A 19,666-nucleotide genomic window follows, 5' to 3' on the forward strand; every position below is an offset into this window, starting at 1 on the left:
AAGGGCACAAAGAAAGCTAGATAGAAGGTGACAGAGGACAATCTGACTTTGGGTGATGGGTATGCAACATAATTGAACGACAAGATAACCTGGACATGTTATCTTTGAATATATGTATCCTGATTTATTGATGTTGCCCCATTAAAAAAATAAAATTATTTAAAAAAAAAAAGAACAGGGGCTATTACTTCTTTTTCTTTGCATCTCCAGAAGATAGTTGTACTTTGTCCATATTAGATGCTCAATAAATATTAATTGAAATATTTTAAAACTCCAATGCATTTTAAGTATTTTTCTCAAAATTTATTTATAACATTTTCAGATTATTATGTACATTTTAAAAACTGACTTTAATAACAAATATCTAAATGTATGTATACTATGGTATACATAGTGGGTTCAGTGTGAAGTGGATAACCCCACAAGGGGGCTATTACCAACCCCCTTAACAGATGAAAGTGCTGAGTAACAGAGAAAGTTGGCCACCTAGCTAAATTTCACATCTAGTATCTGTCAAAAAAAGGGTTACCGCTTTTCAAAACTGTCCTCTTATTTTCAAGGTTTGGTTTCCAAATGTATAAAGGTTATTAAAACATTATTTTCAGAGAAATTAAGGAAACAATCTCCTTCACTATTATAACCAAAAAAATAAAGTACCTAGGAGTAAACTTAACCAAGGAGACTAAAGACTTGTACTTGGAAAATTACAAAGCATTAATAAAAGAAATCAAGGAAGATACAAACAAATGGAAGCATATACCGTGCTCATGGTTAGGAAGAATAAACATCTTTAAAATGTCTATATTACCTAAAGCAATCTATAAATTCAATGTAATACTGATTAAAATACCAATGACATACTTCAAAGATATAGATCACATATTCCAAAAATTTATATGGAACCAAAAAAGAACACGAATAGCCTCAGCAATCTTAAAAAAGAAGAATAAAGTAGGAGGTATCACACTTCCTGATATGAAGTTATACTACAAGGCCATTGTACTCAAAACAACCTGGTACTGGCATAAGAACGAGCATATAGATCAATGGAACAGAACAGAGAACCCAGAAATAAACCCACAGCTTTATGGACAACTTGATATTTGACAAAGAAAGTAAGGAAACACAATGGAGTAAAGACAGCCTCTTTAACAAATGGTGTTGGGAAAATTGGACAGCTACCTGCAAAAAAATAAAACTAGATCATCAGCTTACACCACTCACAAAAATAAACTCAAAATGGGTAAAAGACTTAAATGTAGTCCATGAAACCATAAGCATTTTAGATGAAAACATAGGCAGTAAGCTCTCCGACATCTCTCGGAGCAATATACTTGCCGATTTATCTCCATGGGGAAGTGAAATAAAAGACAGGATAAACAAATGGGACTATATCAAACTAAAAAGATTTTGCACAGCTAAAGACAATAAGAACAGAATAAAAAGACAAACTACACAGTGGGAGAACATATTTGACAATACGTCTGATAAGGGGTTAATAACCAAAATTTATAAAGAACTTGTAAATCTCAACACCAGGAAGACAAACAATCCAATCAAAAAATGGGAAAAAGAAATGAATAGACACTTCTCCAAAGAGGACATACAGATGGCCAATAGGCATATGAAAAAATGCTCAACATCACTAATCATTAGAGAAGTGCAAATTAAAATCACAATGAGATATCACTTCACACCAGTAAGAATGGCACTCATCAACAAAAAAACACAGAATAAGTGCTGGTGAGGATGTGGAGGAAAGGGAACCCTCCTGCACTGCTGGTAGGAATGCAGACTGGTGCAACCACTGTGGAAAACAGTATGGAGATTCCTCAAAAAACTGAAAATCGAACTGCCTTTTGACCCAGCTATCCCACTTTTAGGAATATACCCCAAGAACATCATAGAACGGCTCCAAAAGGAGAAATGAACCCCCATGTTTGTGACAGCATTGTTCACAATAGCGAAGATCTGGAGACAACCCAAGTGTCCGTCAGAGGACGAGTGGATTAAGAAGCTTTGGTACAGGCCCTGACCGTTTGGCTCAGTGGTAGATCATCGGCCTGGCGTGCGGAAGTCCCGGGTTCGATTCCTGGCCAGGGCACACAGGAGAGGCGCCCATCTGCTTCTCCACCCCTCCCCCTCTCCTTCCTCTCTGTCTCTCTCTTCCCCTCCCACAGCCGAGCCTCCATTGGAGCAAAGATGGCCTGGGCGCTGGGGATGGCTCCTTGGCCTTTGCCCCAGGCACTAGAGTGGCTCTGGTTGCAACAGAGTGACGCCCCACAGGGGCAGAGCATCGGCCCCTGTGCAGAGCATCACCCTTGGTGGGCATGCCGGGTGGATCCCTGTCAGGCGCATGCGGGAGTCTGTCTGACTGTCTCTCCCCGTTTCCAGCTTCAGAGAAATAAAAAAAAAAAAAAAAAAAAAAAAAAAGCTTTGGTACATATATACTATGGAATACTACTCAGCCATAAGAAATGATGACATTGGATCATTTACAATAACATGGATGGATCTTGATAACATTATACGGAGTGAAATAAGTAAATCAGAAAAAACTAAGAACTATATGAATCCATACATAGATGGGACATAAAAATGAGACTCAGAGACATGAACAAGAATGTGATGGCAACGGGGGTGGAGGGTGGGGGGAGGGGGAATGGGGCGAGGAAGGAGAGAGGGGGTGGGGGAGGGGAGGGGCACAAAGAAAACCAGATAGAAGGTGACAGAAGACAATTTGACATTGGGGGAGGGGTATACAGCACAATCAAATGTCAAAATAATCTGGAGATGTTTTCTCTCAACATATGTACCCTGATTTATCAATGTCACTGCATTAAATTTAATAATTTAAATAAAAAATTAAAAATAACAACAACAACAACAAATAAAAAAGATTATTTTCCTCTTATCTTTGGCATCCTGGGCCATATTTCTTACTCCAAAGATTCCTCCAGTGATATAAAAAGAAAAAGGGATCCAAGAACATTATCGTTGCTGGTTCCTTATTATTGACATTTCTAATGCAAACGTCTTCTTGCTAGTGTCTCAGTAGATCCCTCATCCCCCAGCATCACTCCCTTCTCTTGAATATTCCTGTCAATCCCCCCCAACCTTACAGTCATAAAACTCTTGAGTTCATCATCTCCATTCACTCAATATATTTCTACCAAAACTTGACTGAGCTCCGGCATTCTTAGAGAGAACAGGAGCAGGGCAGCACACGGCACTCCTCTATAGCCGGGGAAGATTTACTGAGCATTCCCAGGCCTGAGGGAAGAAAGAAGCCCTCTTTCTGACAGCACCACAACAACTTGAGTCGTTTTGCCTGCTTCAAGATTAGACACAAAGGAATACATGAATAGTTTCTTGTCAGTGGGATTCAGTTCACTGCCTTCTGAAATCAAGTGTTATGCAGTTTCTTAGTGTTCAAGAATTGAGCCTGCTGAAGTGTGTGAGGTAAACTCAATAGTTCCTAAAGGAAACATCTATCATCTTTTCCCTTACAAATGGAAGAACTTGACTGCCATGGCCTCAATTCAGAAGAATATGTAGTTTGACCCTCAGAAATATTCTACCACAGAAGCCACCATGCTTCTCTTTGAAATAAATGCAGAACATGGATGCTCACCTAACTTTTATTGTAAAAAAATCTACCAGAAAGTAAGAAATCTGAACTCCCTATAACCTAAATAATATGCCTTGTATGTCACTGTATTTGTAAAAATTACCTCCCACTCTCAGGATAAGAGAGACCTATTCACAAATGATATCACTTGACTTTTCCAAGGCAAAATATACCTCCTTCCCTTTCTCCATCTGTCCTGTTACTTTCTCTCTAGCTGGCCTGAAGTTTCTTACGATACAATGATCTTCCTTAATTACTTTTAATGTAACAGGAGAAAGGCCAATTAGCATTCACTGTTCAAGATAGACAAGTGTCCTTTGGTTTCTATTCTTTGCAAATGTTTGATTTTCCAAATGTGTTTTGAGACTTTGCAGAGAATTACCTGATCAGCTAGATATATCATAATTGAACAAGTTAATCAAGTAAAGAATTGGTCAGCTTTATCTTATTTCAAAAAAGGGCCACTTATTACCTGTACAAAATATAACTGAGCCTATTGCTAAATTTACCTGTCCTACATTTTCTAAGTGTTTCTATTATTGTCACGGCTTGATTGTACCGGTCTGAACAATAAAATATTCTCTTCCTGTTGAAAATGGCTTCAGCAAGATTTCAAAGCAGAAATCTATAGATAGCCCACCCACCCACTACTTAAGACAGTCCCTTTGGAAATAGGTTACTTCCCATACCTGTTAAGACCACAAGTAGGCCCTAGCTGGTTGGCTCAGTGATAGATTGTTGGCCCGGCATGTGAATGTTCCAGGTTTGATTCCAGGTCAGGGCACTCAGGAGAAGTGATCATCTGATTCTCCACCCTCCCCTCTGCCTCTCTCTCTCTTCCCTTCCCATAGCTATGGCTGCATTGGTTTGATGCATTAGCCCTGGGTGCTGAGGATGGTTCCATGGAGCCTCCACCTCAGGCACTAAAATTAGCTAGGTTGCAAGCATGGCCTCAGATGGGCAGAGCATCAACCCAGACTGGAGTCACTGGATAGATCTCAGTCAGGGTGCATGTGGTAGTCTGCCTCTCCTTCTCCCCTTCCCTCACTTGGAAAAAGAAGAAGAAAAAGGCCATGAGTATAGAGGACATGGAAAGGTGAGCTGAGAGAATGTAATGGGACTGCCAAGGCTTTTGCCCTCGAGTACTACTGAATAACACAAGGAAGTAGCATAGACAGGAAATAAATAATAAGTAACATGGCTGAAACCAAAGTGGTGTCCGATGCACTATAGAAACTATAACAGGTAGAACTGGCCCAGAAAGACAGTTTCTGAAGGATTAAGACTCTTGGGAGGGCTCCCCTTCATTTTCTGAGGCTCACCACCTTCCGAATGCAATAGGTGTTTGTTGAACTGAATTAAAATTTCTGCAATGGATTATATGTCTAACTAGTTTTTGTATATTTTGCTTCAAGCAAATTCTTCTCTACCTTTCCTTGTCTTGTTTTTTGTTTGGTTTCTTTTTCTTTGTGTAGTCATTAAAGTGGGAGATTAGAAGAATGACAGAGCCCCAGTGTATGTAAATTTAATGTCATTTTTATGGTTTTCTTATTGATATAGTGAGGAACTATAACAAGGAGAAGAATGCAAATTGGTAGGCAGAGAATAATGTTGATTACTCAGGTAAGGATAAAGGTGGTTTTCCACCATAACTTAACAGAGTACTCTCATCAAGCCTGCTTTTTCCAACATGACCTTTTGCAATGCTGATCGAATGGCAAAATGGTATAAATCTAGGAGACATACAAATAGGTTGGGTGGAAGACTAAAAACAGATTGAGCAAACTGGGTTGAATGAGTCAAGTACATAAAATGACATTTAGTTGAGGTACAATAAGAGGGACAACACATAAAACTTCTAGAAAAGAGTAGTAGTAATAATAGCAACTACTATCAGCTAAGTAAATACAAATGCATATTTTGCATCCCCAGCAGATAGCTGTGCTTAGTTGCTTAATAAATATCAGTTAAAGTATTTTAAAAATCCAATGTAGTGAGGTAGCTATAGGGTTTTCATTTATATATTTTATGCATGCAAGCTGACTGTATTTCTATAGGAAAAGACATGAAGAAAAATATTTTCTTGATCAAAGCAACGCTTATACGATGATTTATCAAATTAAGAACATACTTAGCCAGAGCATCATTATAAAACATTGTAAGTGCTGAATCAAATCCTTACTAAGGGAAAAAGACATTCTTATTTATTTTGTTTGCTTTATTGAACTTGTTTGGTTCAAAAGCACTAGGTATAATAAACCATGCCCTTCATAACATAACCAATTTTTGATGTCTCCAAGTAAAATTTTAAAAAGGGGCCCTCTTTCACTTAAAGGAGCTTAGTATTTCTAATCTTAGGCAAAACTGAATTTGTGTGTGTCTGAGTGTCTGTGTTCACCTGAAACTCAGTGTTCATGACGGAATGCGAAATACAGTCGGTATCTAGAAAGCAAGTGCTGTCCCTTTGTGTGAGGAGGAAAGCATCATTAGTGGGTCTTGTTTGGGGAGATATTAATCATCTGCCTCTCAGTCACTGGCATCAAAATCTCAAGTTGTTTTTTAATTCATTTATTTTTTTATTACAGCCAAAATGGCAGGGGAGTTATTCTGATCATAGCAAACTTTTTGTTTAAACATCTTTCCCTTTTATTTCATAAATGAAATAAAGCCCCGAGAGAAAAACGTGGACTCCTTGGTCATAAATCATGTCTTTCTCTCTCAGAAGCCACTCTATGTGAATATGTAGCCAAATTTTACTCTAAATCTCCTGTGCTTACCAGTGGTGCTGGTGACATTTTCTCCTGGAGGAAATTAAATTTGCCTTCAAATGATGAGCTTTGCCTCTCAGCAATTGGCTGTCCTGGCAGAGCTCCATCTTTGAGATACGGTGATGCATCACGGTGACAGACAGAATAGGTTTGCAACAGCTGTCTTCCAAATAGTGTAGGGTAACTTTCTGTTGCTGGTTGGGGCTGCAGAGTGCTTTGTGGACAGAAGATGAACAGCATCCTTTTGAGCAGGGAGCTGTTTTCACAGCTGCTTTGTTGACTAAGATGTGCCCTAAATGAAAACTTCTTTTTCATTGTATTAGACTGTGTAGCCAAGGAGCTGCACCAGTGAGGAGAGACATATCCAGATGCTATTGGAAGCTCATTTTCTCCCCATTTAGGTGGGCATGCAAAGAGTGTCTGAGTAGATCTGCAGAAGATCTAACTGTTACCAGCCAGAGTTCCAGAGATTTCTCCTTCCTAATGAGAACACTTCCTTTGCCAGGAAATGTCTGTTGTTAAGAGTTGCATCGGCGTGACCTACTGCCCTATCTCCTTATCACTATGAGGAGCGTGTGGGGAGGGTTGACCTGTTGAAGCCCTTCTGAGTACATCCAGCTCTGCTCCACCCAGCCTAAGCACATCTTGGTGGGAGATAATGAGACCCCGGCAGAACTTGTGTGGTGTTTTCCTGCTTCTAAGTTTCCCCTCAAAATAAATTATGTTTCATATTTATACCCCATGGCACTATGCTGTGTGTGTCTATGCCCACCCCACTTTGCACAACAGCTTGACTTCTAGGCTTGTGAGCATTTTAAATTCAGTCCACTGGTTTGCTTTGCCAGCCACCTGAAAGGAAGTGAGGGACACCAAATCTCTCCGAATCCCGTGGGGTGCTGAGCAAGGGCCATCTCCTCAGAGCCCTCCAGTTGAACACTCACCCCTTCCTTTCTCCTTTGATCCATCTTGAGTCTTCCTTTTCCCAAGTGGACAAATAATGGCAGAAAAGCAGTCAAACTGGATTAAAGGTTAGCCTAAAAAAAAAAAAAAAAGAAATTACCCATTTCCTTACCAGCCTTGTATTAAAAAGAAATACAACATACACCCAGAAATCTGGTACTATACTCCCTAATGCCCCTTGCTAATTGGGTATTATCCACCTGCTTTATGACCATATAGAACAAAATTGTTTGTTTCTGCCCCTGGTACTGTGTGAGGTCTCCTTCCAGTATCCATAATCCTGCACATACAGTAATCTTTCCTTCATCGGCATCTGCCTGCATCTGAAGCAGATTTCAGACTAATGAAGAGAACTGATGGTGTGCTGGGCAAGCAGGGAGTGACTCTGGATAGAATTGACAGCAGGAATGTTGGCCAAACATATGGGTATTGTGGCTGAAAATTTAGGTCCTCTCTGCAGATATTTTGTTTTGATTTATTCTGCAAATGTGTAGGAGTTTTTATTACTTAAGATAAAGTTTTTACTTCTAGCCCTATGGTTGCAAAGATAGCTATTGCTCTGTAAATCAGCATAGGATTATCTTTTCTCTTCATCAGTCTGTGAGTTTAAGACAAAACATAGCATTAACTGAGGACAGGTAGTACCAACAATTCATCTTAACAGTGTGTACTTTAAGTCAGTTTTCCAAGGAAAATACACTAAAAAGATAGGATATGTAGATGGATCATCACATAGTTAAATATGTGAAAACAAATTTTACTTGTTTATTTGATTACATGTCTTAAACATTTATTTTCTATCACAAGTAGGTCTCATTTTGAGAAGTTTAGTGTTCACACAAATAACTATTTGTTTCTAAATGGTTCTTCATAGTTTTCCAAACTGAAAACAAGTTCTAGGTTTACAAGAATGTAAATATGGAAAGCCTTATTTCTGTCTTTCACAGCACGTTTAGATTTTAGAATGTGGTAAATGTTAAAAATTGTAGCTGACCCATGTTAGTCAGTAAGTGCAAAAGACTCACATGATCCTTTATACCAAGAAACTTGATGGGACATTTACTAAAAGATGACAGAAACTGAGGGAAGTTTAGCAGCTAAATCTGATTGTGGCTAATGTTCACAAAAATGAAATCTAAATTCTTGGATAATTGTTCTAATTATCCATATATTTTCTGAATCAATTAAAATTTAAATAATTTTATATGTTTGGATTAGATAAAACATTAATGTTTACATATACATGTTGGGTTGATTTATAGTGTCAAAACAACAGACCAGTATGTAAAATTGTGTATTTAAAAATTTTTCTATTAACCTTGGAAACAGAAGGGTAAACAGATGCACAGGAAACAGATTTTCTTATTATTTTTCTTACCATGGACATTAGCCATTATTTTTTGTTACCATTGATCCTTACTTCATAGATAAGAAATTACATTTGAGAGTGTTAATACTTTCTATGCATTTAAAATGACTGGAGATATTGGCTCAAGATTGTCATCAATACCTGACTTATATACTTGCTTGTAAAGTACAAACAATGACAAGAAGTAACAATATCTAAATATTTACAACACTTTCCATTTTAAATAATATAGTGTATAATTTAATAAAACATTTTAATATAATGTAAAATCATGTGCATGATTCCATTTAGTCAGACCAGTCTTGCAAATGTAACTATTATTATTAACTAATTTACATAAATATACAAAATAATAAAGAATAGAAATGTATACATCACTCAAAAGTTCTGAGTAACTGAGCAACATGAACAACTAACTCATTTCGCTAGCAACTCTAAAACTGGCCCTGTAGGCCTTGGCTGGGTTGGCTCAATAACAGAGCTTCAGCCCAGCATGTGGATGTCCAGGTTCAATCCCTGGTCAAGGCACACATGAGAAGTGATCATCTGCGTCTCCACCCCTCCTCCTTCCTCTCCCACTTCTCTCTTTCTCTCTCTCTCTCTCTCTCTTTCTCTCTCTCTCTCTCTCTCTTTCTCTCTCTCTCTCTCTCTCTCTCTCTCTCTCTCTCTCATTCCCACAGCCATGGCTTTATTGGTTTGAGCACATTGGATCCAGGCACTGAGGATGGCTCCCTGGAGCCTCCACCTCAGGTGCTAAAAATAGCTCAGTTGTGAGTATGGCCCCAGATGGGCAAAGCATCAGCCCTAGATGAGGTCACCAGGTGGATCCCTGTTGGGATGTATGTGGAAGTCTGTCTCTATATCACCCTCCTCTCCTTGGAAAAGAAGAAAAAACTGGCAATATAAATTAAAAATTATTTTTGTCCATGTGCAGCTAAATATCAGAGATCTGGGTATATGTTTGCCAGTTCATTGCCCTAAGGATCTGCACCCAGTACTCATTTCCCTCAAGTTATTAAATTCTTATGTAATAATGCTTACACATTCTCTGGTATGGATTTCTTATGTATTTAAATACATTTCCCATTATTTCATTCTCTTTCAGCAGAAATAGAGATTTAACAACCTTTCAAATTCTGGATACCCAGTCCAAAGAAGTAAAGCTAAGAATAAAATCTTTATCAGGCAAAGCAGTGCTAAGCCAATATTCAGAGAATAAGCACTGTGTAGATAAGTACTCTGAATAATTTAGATTTCAAATCCCTGACTATATGCATAAATGTTTCATTCTTCTTGAAAGTTTATAAATAATTATTTTAAACTCTTTATTTCAATACTAAAAAGTAATGGATCAAGTTACTGTAACATATTTCTTTCCTCATTTAGTGATTTTCTGTCAATGTAGGTTGTCCCCAAAGATATTGTGATTTATCAGAACTTGATTTTTATTCACAGTTCCTGGCTCAAAGGTCCCAAAATCCCTGTAATTTCCTTCGTGTTGAGAATGATAAAGGTATCTTCTGTTAGGCCAATGAGGTGGATTTTTGGACCCCACCCAAGGATGGAGACTGGTTGCTAGGAGAACCAACCAGGTGATTAGAGGGTTACATCTCTCAGTCCCAACCCTCAAACCTGCAGGGAGAGGAGGGGGCTGAAGATTGAGTTTAGTTGCCAATGACCGTTGACTTAATCATAGCTATGTCATGACTCTCCATAGAAACCCAGGAGGACAGCTCCTTGGTCCTTTTCTTCAGAGAATGTGCATGTTGGGGAACAAGAACACTTTCAGGTGTTACCAGCAGAGCTCCAAGCTCTGCGAGGACAGATGCTCATGCTATATACCTCTTCATCTGCCTGTGGATTCATATCTTTTAATACCATTTGTAATAAATTGAAATCTAGTGACTAATTTTGTTTTTTAGTTCTGTGAGCCACTCTAGCAAATTAATTGAACCCAGGAAGCAGGTGTTGAAATCTCTGATTTGTAAGGGGTAGATCAAAAACCTGGACTCGAGTCTGGTGTCTGAAGTGGAGGATGGCGTTATGAGACTGAACCCTTACCAATGGTGTCTGATTCTATCTCCAGGTAGACAGTGCCAGAATTGAGCTGACTTCACAAACACACAGCCAGCATCCATGAATGGTTTGTTGGTGTGGGGAGTTCCCACCCTCAGATGCTGGATTTAGGTCTGGGGAACACTTTTTACATCCTTAGTTACATGCAAAAAAATATTTCTTTAGGCTTTGTTATCTCTTTTAGGCAAGTAATAGCTGTCACTTGCCACTCAGCAAAGATGGTGAAATTAATGTTATACATGTACTCATTCATATACACGGACAAAAGATGAGTTATGAGCTCACGTCGATAGCATAAACATACAGATTCAAAAATCAGTAACTTATTTATCTATAGAGAAGGAAATGATATTTTGCTATTTTGACAGATTGTGTGTATTACTAATAGATGACAGAACATTCAACTGTTGCTCTAAACCAGGAATTTTTGGTGAAATATTGGGACATGTAAAATTAAATCATAAATGAAGAAATGGAAAAAAATATATTTTACTAAGAACATGCAGAGCTCTAATCAAAGCAGAAAAATATTACTTTCTTCCAAAACACTGCTATTTGATAGACATGGAAAGATAGTCCTGATTTGTAAATTCCATAAATGGTCTCATGTTTGACATAGTAAAATTCAAGGCAGAAAAACATGCCAACTTATTATTATATTCAGAAAAATAAATGTTGAGTACTGTGTACAGTTTCTATTCTGGAAACATGAAACACAAAGATAAGTCAGACACTCACCCTGTCTTAAAAAAGACCATGGTCACAGATAAAACAATAGAATTCAATGCAATGCAGTAGAAGCCAAATGCCCAAACCTTAGATAATAAGAACTTACAACATCACCAGATAACAGACAGCATAGCAGCCAACACAAGATCATGTTTTAAAGTATAATAAAAGTTACATTAAAATGTTTCCAGTATAGCCTGACCAGTGATGGCACAGTAGATAGAGTATACACCTAGGACTCTAAGGTCCTAGGATTGAAATCCCAAGGTCACCAGCTTGAGTGCAGGCTCTCATTAACATGATCCCATGGTTGCTGGTTTGAGCCCACAGTCACTGGATTGAGCAAGGTGTACCTGTCTTAGCTGGAGCCATCGGGTCAATTTATATTTGAGAAGCAATCAGTGAACAACTAAAGTGCCATAATGACAGAAGTTGATGCTTCTCATCTCTCTTTATCTCTCTCTGTCGCGCACTGCCCCAAAAATGTTTCCATTATAGTACCATTAAAGTAATACAAAATTGCACAGCTCAGTGTGATTCCAGTTCTGTTAGACAGATAAATATTTAGATAAAGAAAAGAGAGAGAAAAAGGAAAGGGAAGGAAAGAAAGGAGAAGAAAACAAGCTTCTGGAAGGAAATAGCAATGCTAACTGTGTTTATAACTGATAGGTGAGATTCTCACCACTTTTATGTATTCTCTATACTTTATTATCTTTACAAATAATGCACATTATTAAAAATTAAACAATAAATTCTAAGCAAAAATTACTAATAATTATTTTACTGAATCAAATCAGAAGTTTGTTTTTCATCTCCCGTCCTTTTTTATTTTATTTTAATTTTTTATTTTTTTACAAGGACAGAGAGAGAGTCAGATAGAGGGATAGATAGGGACAGACAGACAGGAACGGAGATAAGAAGCATCAATCATCAGTTTTTTGTTGCAACACCGTAGTTGTTCATTGATTGCTTTCTCATATGTGCCATGACCGCAGGCCTTCAGCAGACTGAGTAACCCCCCGCTCGAGCCAGTGGCCTTGGGTCCATGCTAGTGAGCCTTTTTGCTCAAGCCAGATGAGACCACACTCAAGCTGGCTATCCTGGGGTCTCGAACCTGGGTCCTTCCGCATCCCAGTCCGACGCTCTATCCACTGTGCCACCGCCTGGTCAGGCCCGTCCTTTTTTATACAAACATTTAATGTTTACACATACAAAAAAATTTAAAAATAGACATTTACACTTTTCACTTTTATTTAACATAAAACCTGAGCTTTGTTTTTCTTTTCTTTTTTTATACCCTTTTCATACTATCTGCATTTCCATCCCACCCCCACTCAACCAATTTTACAACCTGTTAAGCTCCCTCCCACATCTTTCAGTCTAGTCATCAAGGTATGTGCAAAGTTTATTCTTGCCTTATTTTCATGCAGCTCACACCTCTCACTTTTTGTAGACATTATTCCAGGTTAAAAGACAGAGATTTAACTCATTAAAATTAAAAATCACAAAAACAATTTATTGAGTGTCTCCTATAGGCTGGGAAGCCTTGTAGCCTTGGGACTACAGCAAGGGCAAAAGAAGTAAGTCTCCACTGTGACAACGCTTTCCAATTTCAGTTGCATGAAAAGACCATGATTTATTCAATTATTTTTTATTCATGTATATTTCAAAACTTTTTCTTTTTTGTTTGGCCTCCACATATAGCACTGTAATAAAAATCCTTTAACATACACATTTATGTTCGTGTAGTCTCCACATCTTATTTTATAGTGGCTTTATTTTATTTACTCATGCAGAAATACCAATTATTATTTTTAAGAATACAATGTGCAGAATGCATTAGAGCTAGGGAAAATGTGCTATGGGAGCTCATGGGCAGTAACTAAAATAAATGTACAGTTTTTGAGGTAAATAGGTTCCCATCTACAAATGCATGGGAACTTTCTGTCAGTCAAAAGAGAGAAATTATTGAACCAAAGCAGATAGTATCCACCTAGATAAAAACAAAGGATTGCAGGACTCCCTGTGAGCAGAATGATAAAGCAGTAGCAGGTATAAAACTTAAATATTTAATTATATAAGTGATTTAAATATATATGATACTAGCTGTATCTGGCCACGCGTTGCTGTGGCTCAGTCCGGTTAAATGGAAAAGAAAGAAAAGAGAAAGCATATATTTCTAATATGTTTAATTTCACAATGCTTGTGGGTATACAATATTTTTTGTTGTTCCATTGTCTGTGCAGATATAGAGGTTGTCTGGTTTGGCAAGTCTAGAACACGCAATATATAATTGTCCATGTGAAAAGCAATTTTGTGTAGATCTAAAGCGCACAATTCTAAAGATTGGTCCTGAGCTTTGTTGATGGTGATTGCAAATGCCAATCGAATTGGGAATTGCAATCTCTTAAATTGAAATGGCATATTTGTTGGAATCATAGGAATGTGAGGAATGAGGACATCTTCACTTTTGAAAGGTCCTGTCAAGATTGTTGCTTCTATGACGTTGCTCATTAATTTTTTTACAGTACACAGACCCAAACACTTCATGTTTTACCATGAAATCCATCAGCGATTTCAGCTTCTGTCTGAAAACACGTGCTGTGATGTCAAGCCTATCCACCGGCAATTGGCCAGGAAGTAAGAGCTGTTGTATATCGTCCCAAGCTTGATTGCATGTGAATGTAATGAATAGGTCTGGACGCCCGTAATGATAAACATACGCAATTGCATCTTGAGCATTCTCGTGCATATGACGTGGACTGCCTGTATATGAAGATGGCAAAATCATTAGTCTTCCAACATTAGTTGTATTACCATCATTTACAACTACATCTTGCAAAATACGTATTCTTCAGAGTGAAGCTTGATCTGATTCAAATGGATGAATATCAGACGTTCTGTTTCGATTTTTGCTTACATATCTACGATGTATTGGTGAAACAATTGATGGCATTTCAAAATGTAATTGTCTTCATTCTCTCAGATCATTAATCGGTATGAATAATAGTTCATTGAGCTGCATTTCATATTTGTTTCTTCACCACTGACTGGTTTTATTATCTTAACATTGAAGTGATATCCATCGGCACCATCTCAAAAAATGATTGGATAATCCAGGGCATCGTAGCATCGATGAGTTTTTGCAACTTTTGTCAATTGATTGTTTCTCCAATGGAGAACAATATCTCTAGGTTGAAATTGATCTCCGACTATAACAATTGCCACTTTGTCTATAGTTGGAGCATTGAATCTTTGCACATGTTCTCCAGCAGCCGTTTTGTCAGCATGAATAACAATCTTGTGTGTATCAGATGGCATCATGTCGATTGCTGTTTTGAACAAACGCACTAAATTGTTTTTATGGGGAAGAAGCTCTTGCAGTAGGGAAATGATGGACCTTTTTATGCTGGTAGAAATTCCGCAGCATGCATTCAATTCATCATTGCCATCACCAATGAAATACATTTGTAGAATTTATGTTGTAGAACGGAAGCAGGGAGCCAGCCTTATGATAAATTTGTCCTTTCACTTTGAAAGTTGGCATGAATTGAGCTGTTATGATTTCTGCACCAAACAATGTCACTTGGAAGCATGAGTTCTATTTCCTGATGTTAGATAGGAAATACTTTGATTTGGTGGTATATCTGACAAGCAAAGATTTTAATGGCTCTGGCGGTTCTCCAAGTAGAGGCAGTTTAATTTTTCCAGCGGCACAACATATTCCTTTTATTTCTCCATTAAATTTCAGAACCTTGCAATAAGGACACACTTCAGTCATAGTGCCGATGAGAACATGCCAGCTCAAACTATAATCATCAGCTGGGTTGTACCAGAATGCAAGGCAACTGTAATTGCGTGATTGCTGAGCACAGAGTCATGTTTGACACTAATCTGCTATTTCTCGTTAATGTCTTTCAGCTACTCGCAGCCTGTTGAGTTCATTCTGTTGAGAAGAAGCAGATCTGAAGCTGCAGAATGTGATCGCTGTGCTTGCAACCGTGCATCCTTAACTCTGGCTGCATGTAAATGAATTGTAAATTGGAAACATTGAAATGGAATCATAAAATATTTAGTATAGCATGTGTTGCTTTTATGTACAACAGATGGCGCTGTTTTTAAAAAAAAAGCATGTTTTTACCTGTCACAGGTGTGACATCTATATCTATATAATAGGAGGTATATAAAAAAGAGTGCATATTTGAATGCAGCAGTATGTCAAAATTTCAAAGCAATTGGTGAAAAACATTTGGAGATTTAAGATTTTGAACAAATAAACATTTACATTTTTATTTATATAGATTTGGAGTTAAAATAGTCTTTATGTTGGGTAAGAATGGAAAATATTACACTCTATCAAATAAGTATCTTTGATCTAGTGCCTCGTTTTAAACTACATGTATTGAGAAACTTGTTGAACTTTTGGTGAAATATATAAAGTAATTCCCTAGTAAAAGAAATCATATGGTGCCTGACCAGGAGGTGGCGCAGTGGATAGAGCATCAGACTGGGACACAGAGGACCCAGGTTCAAAACCTCAAAGTCGTTGGCTTGAGAGCAGGTTCATCTGCTTGAGCCCAAAGTCGCTGGCTAGAGCAAGGGGTCACTAGGTCTGCTGTAGCCTCCTGGTCAAGGTACATATGAGAAAGCAATCAGAGAACAACTAAAGTGCCACAATGAAAAATTGATGTTTCTTATCTCTCTCCCTGTTCCTGTCTATCTGTCCCTATCTGTCCCTCTCTCTGTCTCTCTCTGTCTCTGTCACACATACACACAAATCATATGGTGCATGGCATTGAGAACAATCATGCACATTTGTTCCTTGGGGAGTGTGACTATGTTTTATATATAAATCACACTCTCTTTCATTGCCCATGACACATTTGCCATGACACATGCCAAGCATTTAATTGATACGCATGCAGTTTGACTTAAACTTGAAACTTCCCAGTAAAGCTTTATAATTCCTGAGAATCTATTACCATCCCCACCACTGAAATGGTCACAGTGAAGATTATTCCCTGCATAGTATATTTTTTTCATTTGTGCATTAAGCAATCACACACATACACATGCCTATAACTCCAAACTAGACATAGCCCCTTCTTCAAATATAAATAGAGGACCAGGATAGAGAGCTTCTCAATCCTTATGCAAAAGCAGGATTCTAATGCCTAATCTTCCAAATTATTTAACACTAGCAAAAAACAAACAAACAATAACAACAACAAACAATAAAACCTAAAACTGAAACATTGGTAAAAACTTCTTGATATTTAGATAAAACAAATAGAATGGGGGAGATGGATTGATAGGATTTGGACAGGAGGAAAGCATTAGCACTTTATAACACTATATAAAGCCCTAAAAGTCAGAAACTATAAAGTACTAAAAGTACTCATTACATCTTTATAGAGAAAACCCCTGACATCCGTGATGGGTATATCCTGAAAACTTTGCACACTTAACAATACCCCAAAGCACCTCACTTTACTTATATAATGCAATAAATTAAGGCAGCAGGAAGCAATAAGTACTGGGAGGTCAGCTAGAATCAATGACTAACCACACATAAAATCCAAATGTCAGCCTCAACAAGACTGTTAAGGCCTTCTGTGACGTGGACTTTCCAGGACACCATGTACGTGTGAAAGCATGAGTGCTAAATGCAGGACAGCCGTGGGTCTGTTGCAACTCACTCTTTCCCTCCCTCAAGTGACTGATAGTTTGTTGAAGGCTAGGGCTGTTTACATCAGAATTACTTCAGCACTTACTGCAGATCTTGGTGCAGAGGAGATTAAGAATCCTCAGTTGAACTGACTGAAGGTAGGATAAATTTAAGCTTAAAATTCAGTAAATGTTTGGATACTCTTGAAGTATCCAGAAAATTATAAGATGAATATATAGTTCTAGAGCAGTTTCTTAGTTGTTTCACCAAATAAACCTAACAGCTATAGACAGTAGAACATGAATGGCTGGTGAATATTTTTGTGATTGACTGTCTTCTTTTCTTTCATTGAGATTAGAGGATTTATACAGAGTTTTTAAAAATGTGAAACTAAGTTAAAAAGTCTCCTTAAACTTAATATAAAATCACATAAAATTTATAATTTACTTAATAATATATCTATACTTTTTTAATATAACAATTCCATTTTAAATTATATGCTAGTTATGTAATTCAACAGCCCATTACATACACAGATTTTTAATTATAATTGACCCTTCCAGGCTTCTAGAAGATGTAATATATTTCTATAGTGAGATGCATATTCATGCTCTGATATCAGTGAATATCTGGGAGTGGGAAGTTGGACTCTGTAAAATTTAATATTAGAATATTAGCATTTGAAATGTAGAGGAGAGAAAGGTAACTTCTCCTGAGCCATCAACACTAGATGAGATTAGGTGGGCACTGTCTTGGTCTGGCCATTGTAGTTGACTGGCACACAGCTTTAGTATTTAAAAGGGCAATGAATTTGAAAGGACAATGTGGTTAAGCCACTGTTAAAGTTAAACATAATGTAATAGCTTAACACCTAAAACATTACATTAACTACTCTTTCTTTGTTACCTACTACTGTGGGTATTTAGGTTTAGAAATTCTGGTTTATAATATCCCATGAATTAACTTATTTTATACATAACTTTCAATAAGCTAAGAACTTCTCACTCAGTTTTGTTAAACAGAGAAAACTCTTAGCTGCAAAGGAAGATAGAACAAAATATAAGACAGTCATTAAGCAGCATCTATTACATTGGGGAACAATTTTTTTTTCATTTTCTGTTGCATGAGGTTTTAGAACTATTTCTATATATTTATACATTGCTGATTCCAAATCTGAAATCCATTTTTTGGTGTATGCTCAAGTTTTTATGCAATTTTAATTTCTTTTTGTTACAGTTAATGGCATGCATTCATTTTTAAATTAAAGTTAAAGGGCAATGAATCTTGGATTGAACATAACCACAAGGCAATTAATGTTTTAAAAATATCACTTTTACATAATTGTAATTGTTTTTAAATGTAAAAAATTATTATCTGATAAAAAACACCCTCTTATTTTGTTTTAAGATTGAATCATTGCTTCTTCGAGTAGGCATAAATGTAAGAATAATCCTGACAATTTCTATTATATATGTGGCTGTTACACACTTCAACATCAAAGGCACAATATTTCATCATTTGTGACACGTTCATATATTGCCTATTTTCAAGTTCCCCTTGGCGATCAAGACAAGCATTGGGCTCCTCATATTGTGTGTCATAATTGTGAGGAAATGCTTCATGATTGGACAAAAGGAAAATGTAAAAGAATGCCTTTGGTATTTCCATGGTTTGGTGTGAACCTACGGACCACAGCAGTGACTGTTATTTCTGTTTGTTCCATACAAAGGGCATCGGCAAGAAAAAACAGCATATGATCACATATCCTAATATTCCTTCAGCAATACGAACTACCCCACACTCTGAGACACTCCCAGTTTCAGATTTCAATGATTTTATTTCTTCTAAGGACAAAGAAAGTGAACATGGTGACCAAGTGTATTTTGATAAGATGCATGAGGAAATGGTTGTAGAATCTGAAGAGTCTTCTTCTGATGCCAAGCAGTCACTAACCCCTCAGCAGTTTAGCTAACCTGAATTGAATGACTTAGTAAGAGATTTGGGCCTATCAAAGAAAGCAGCTGAGTTATTAGCCTCCAGGCTTCAAGAAAAGAATGTACTTCACCAGTCAGCTAAATTATCTCATTTCAGGAAGCATGAATAAATTTTTGTGAACTTTTTTTCCAAAGACAAATACTTTGTTTACTGTCATCATATCAGTATTCTTCTCAGCCAGCTAGGTGTTACCACTTATAGTCCAACAGAATGGTGGCTATTTCTTGACAGCTCTAAATGGAGTCTGAAATGTGTTCTTCTACACAACAGTAATGTTTATGCAGTGGTTCCAATTGGTTATTCAGCTCATCTGTGAGAAGATTATAATGACATAAAAATTGTCCACGACTTTCTGAAGTATGAAGAGCATAACTGGATTATTTGTGTGGATCTTAAAATGGTAAATTTCCTGCTAGGACAACAGAGAGGTTTCATGAAGTATCCTTGCTTTCTGTGTTTGTGGGACAGCT

The sequence above is a fragment of the Saccopteryx leptura genome, chromosome 10 (assembly GCF_036850995.1).
Source record: "Saccopteryx leptura isolate mSacLep1 chromosome 10, mSacLep1_pri_phased_curated, whole genome shotgun sequence".
NCBI classification, from domain to species: domain Eukaryota; kingdom Metazoa; phylum Chordata; class Mammalia; order Chiroptera; family Emballonuridae; genus Saccopteryx; species Saccopteryx leptura.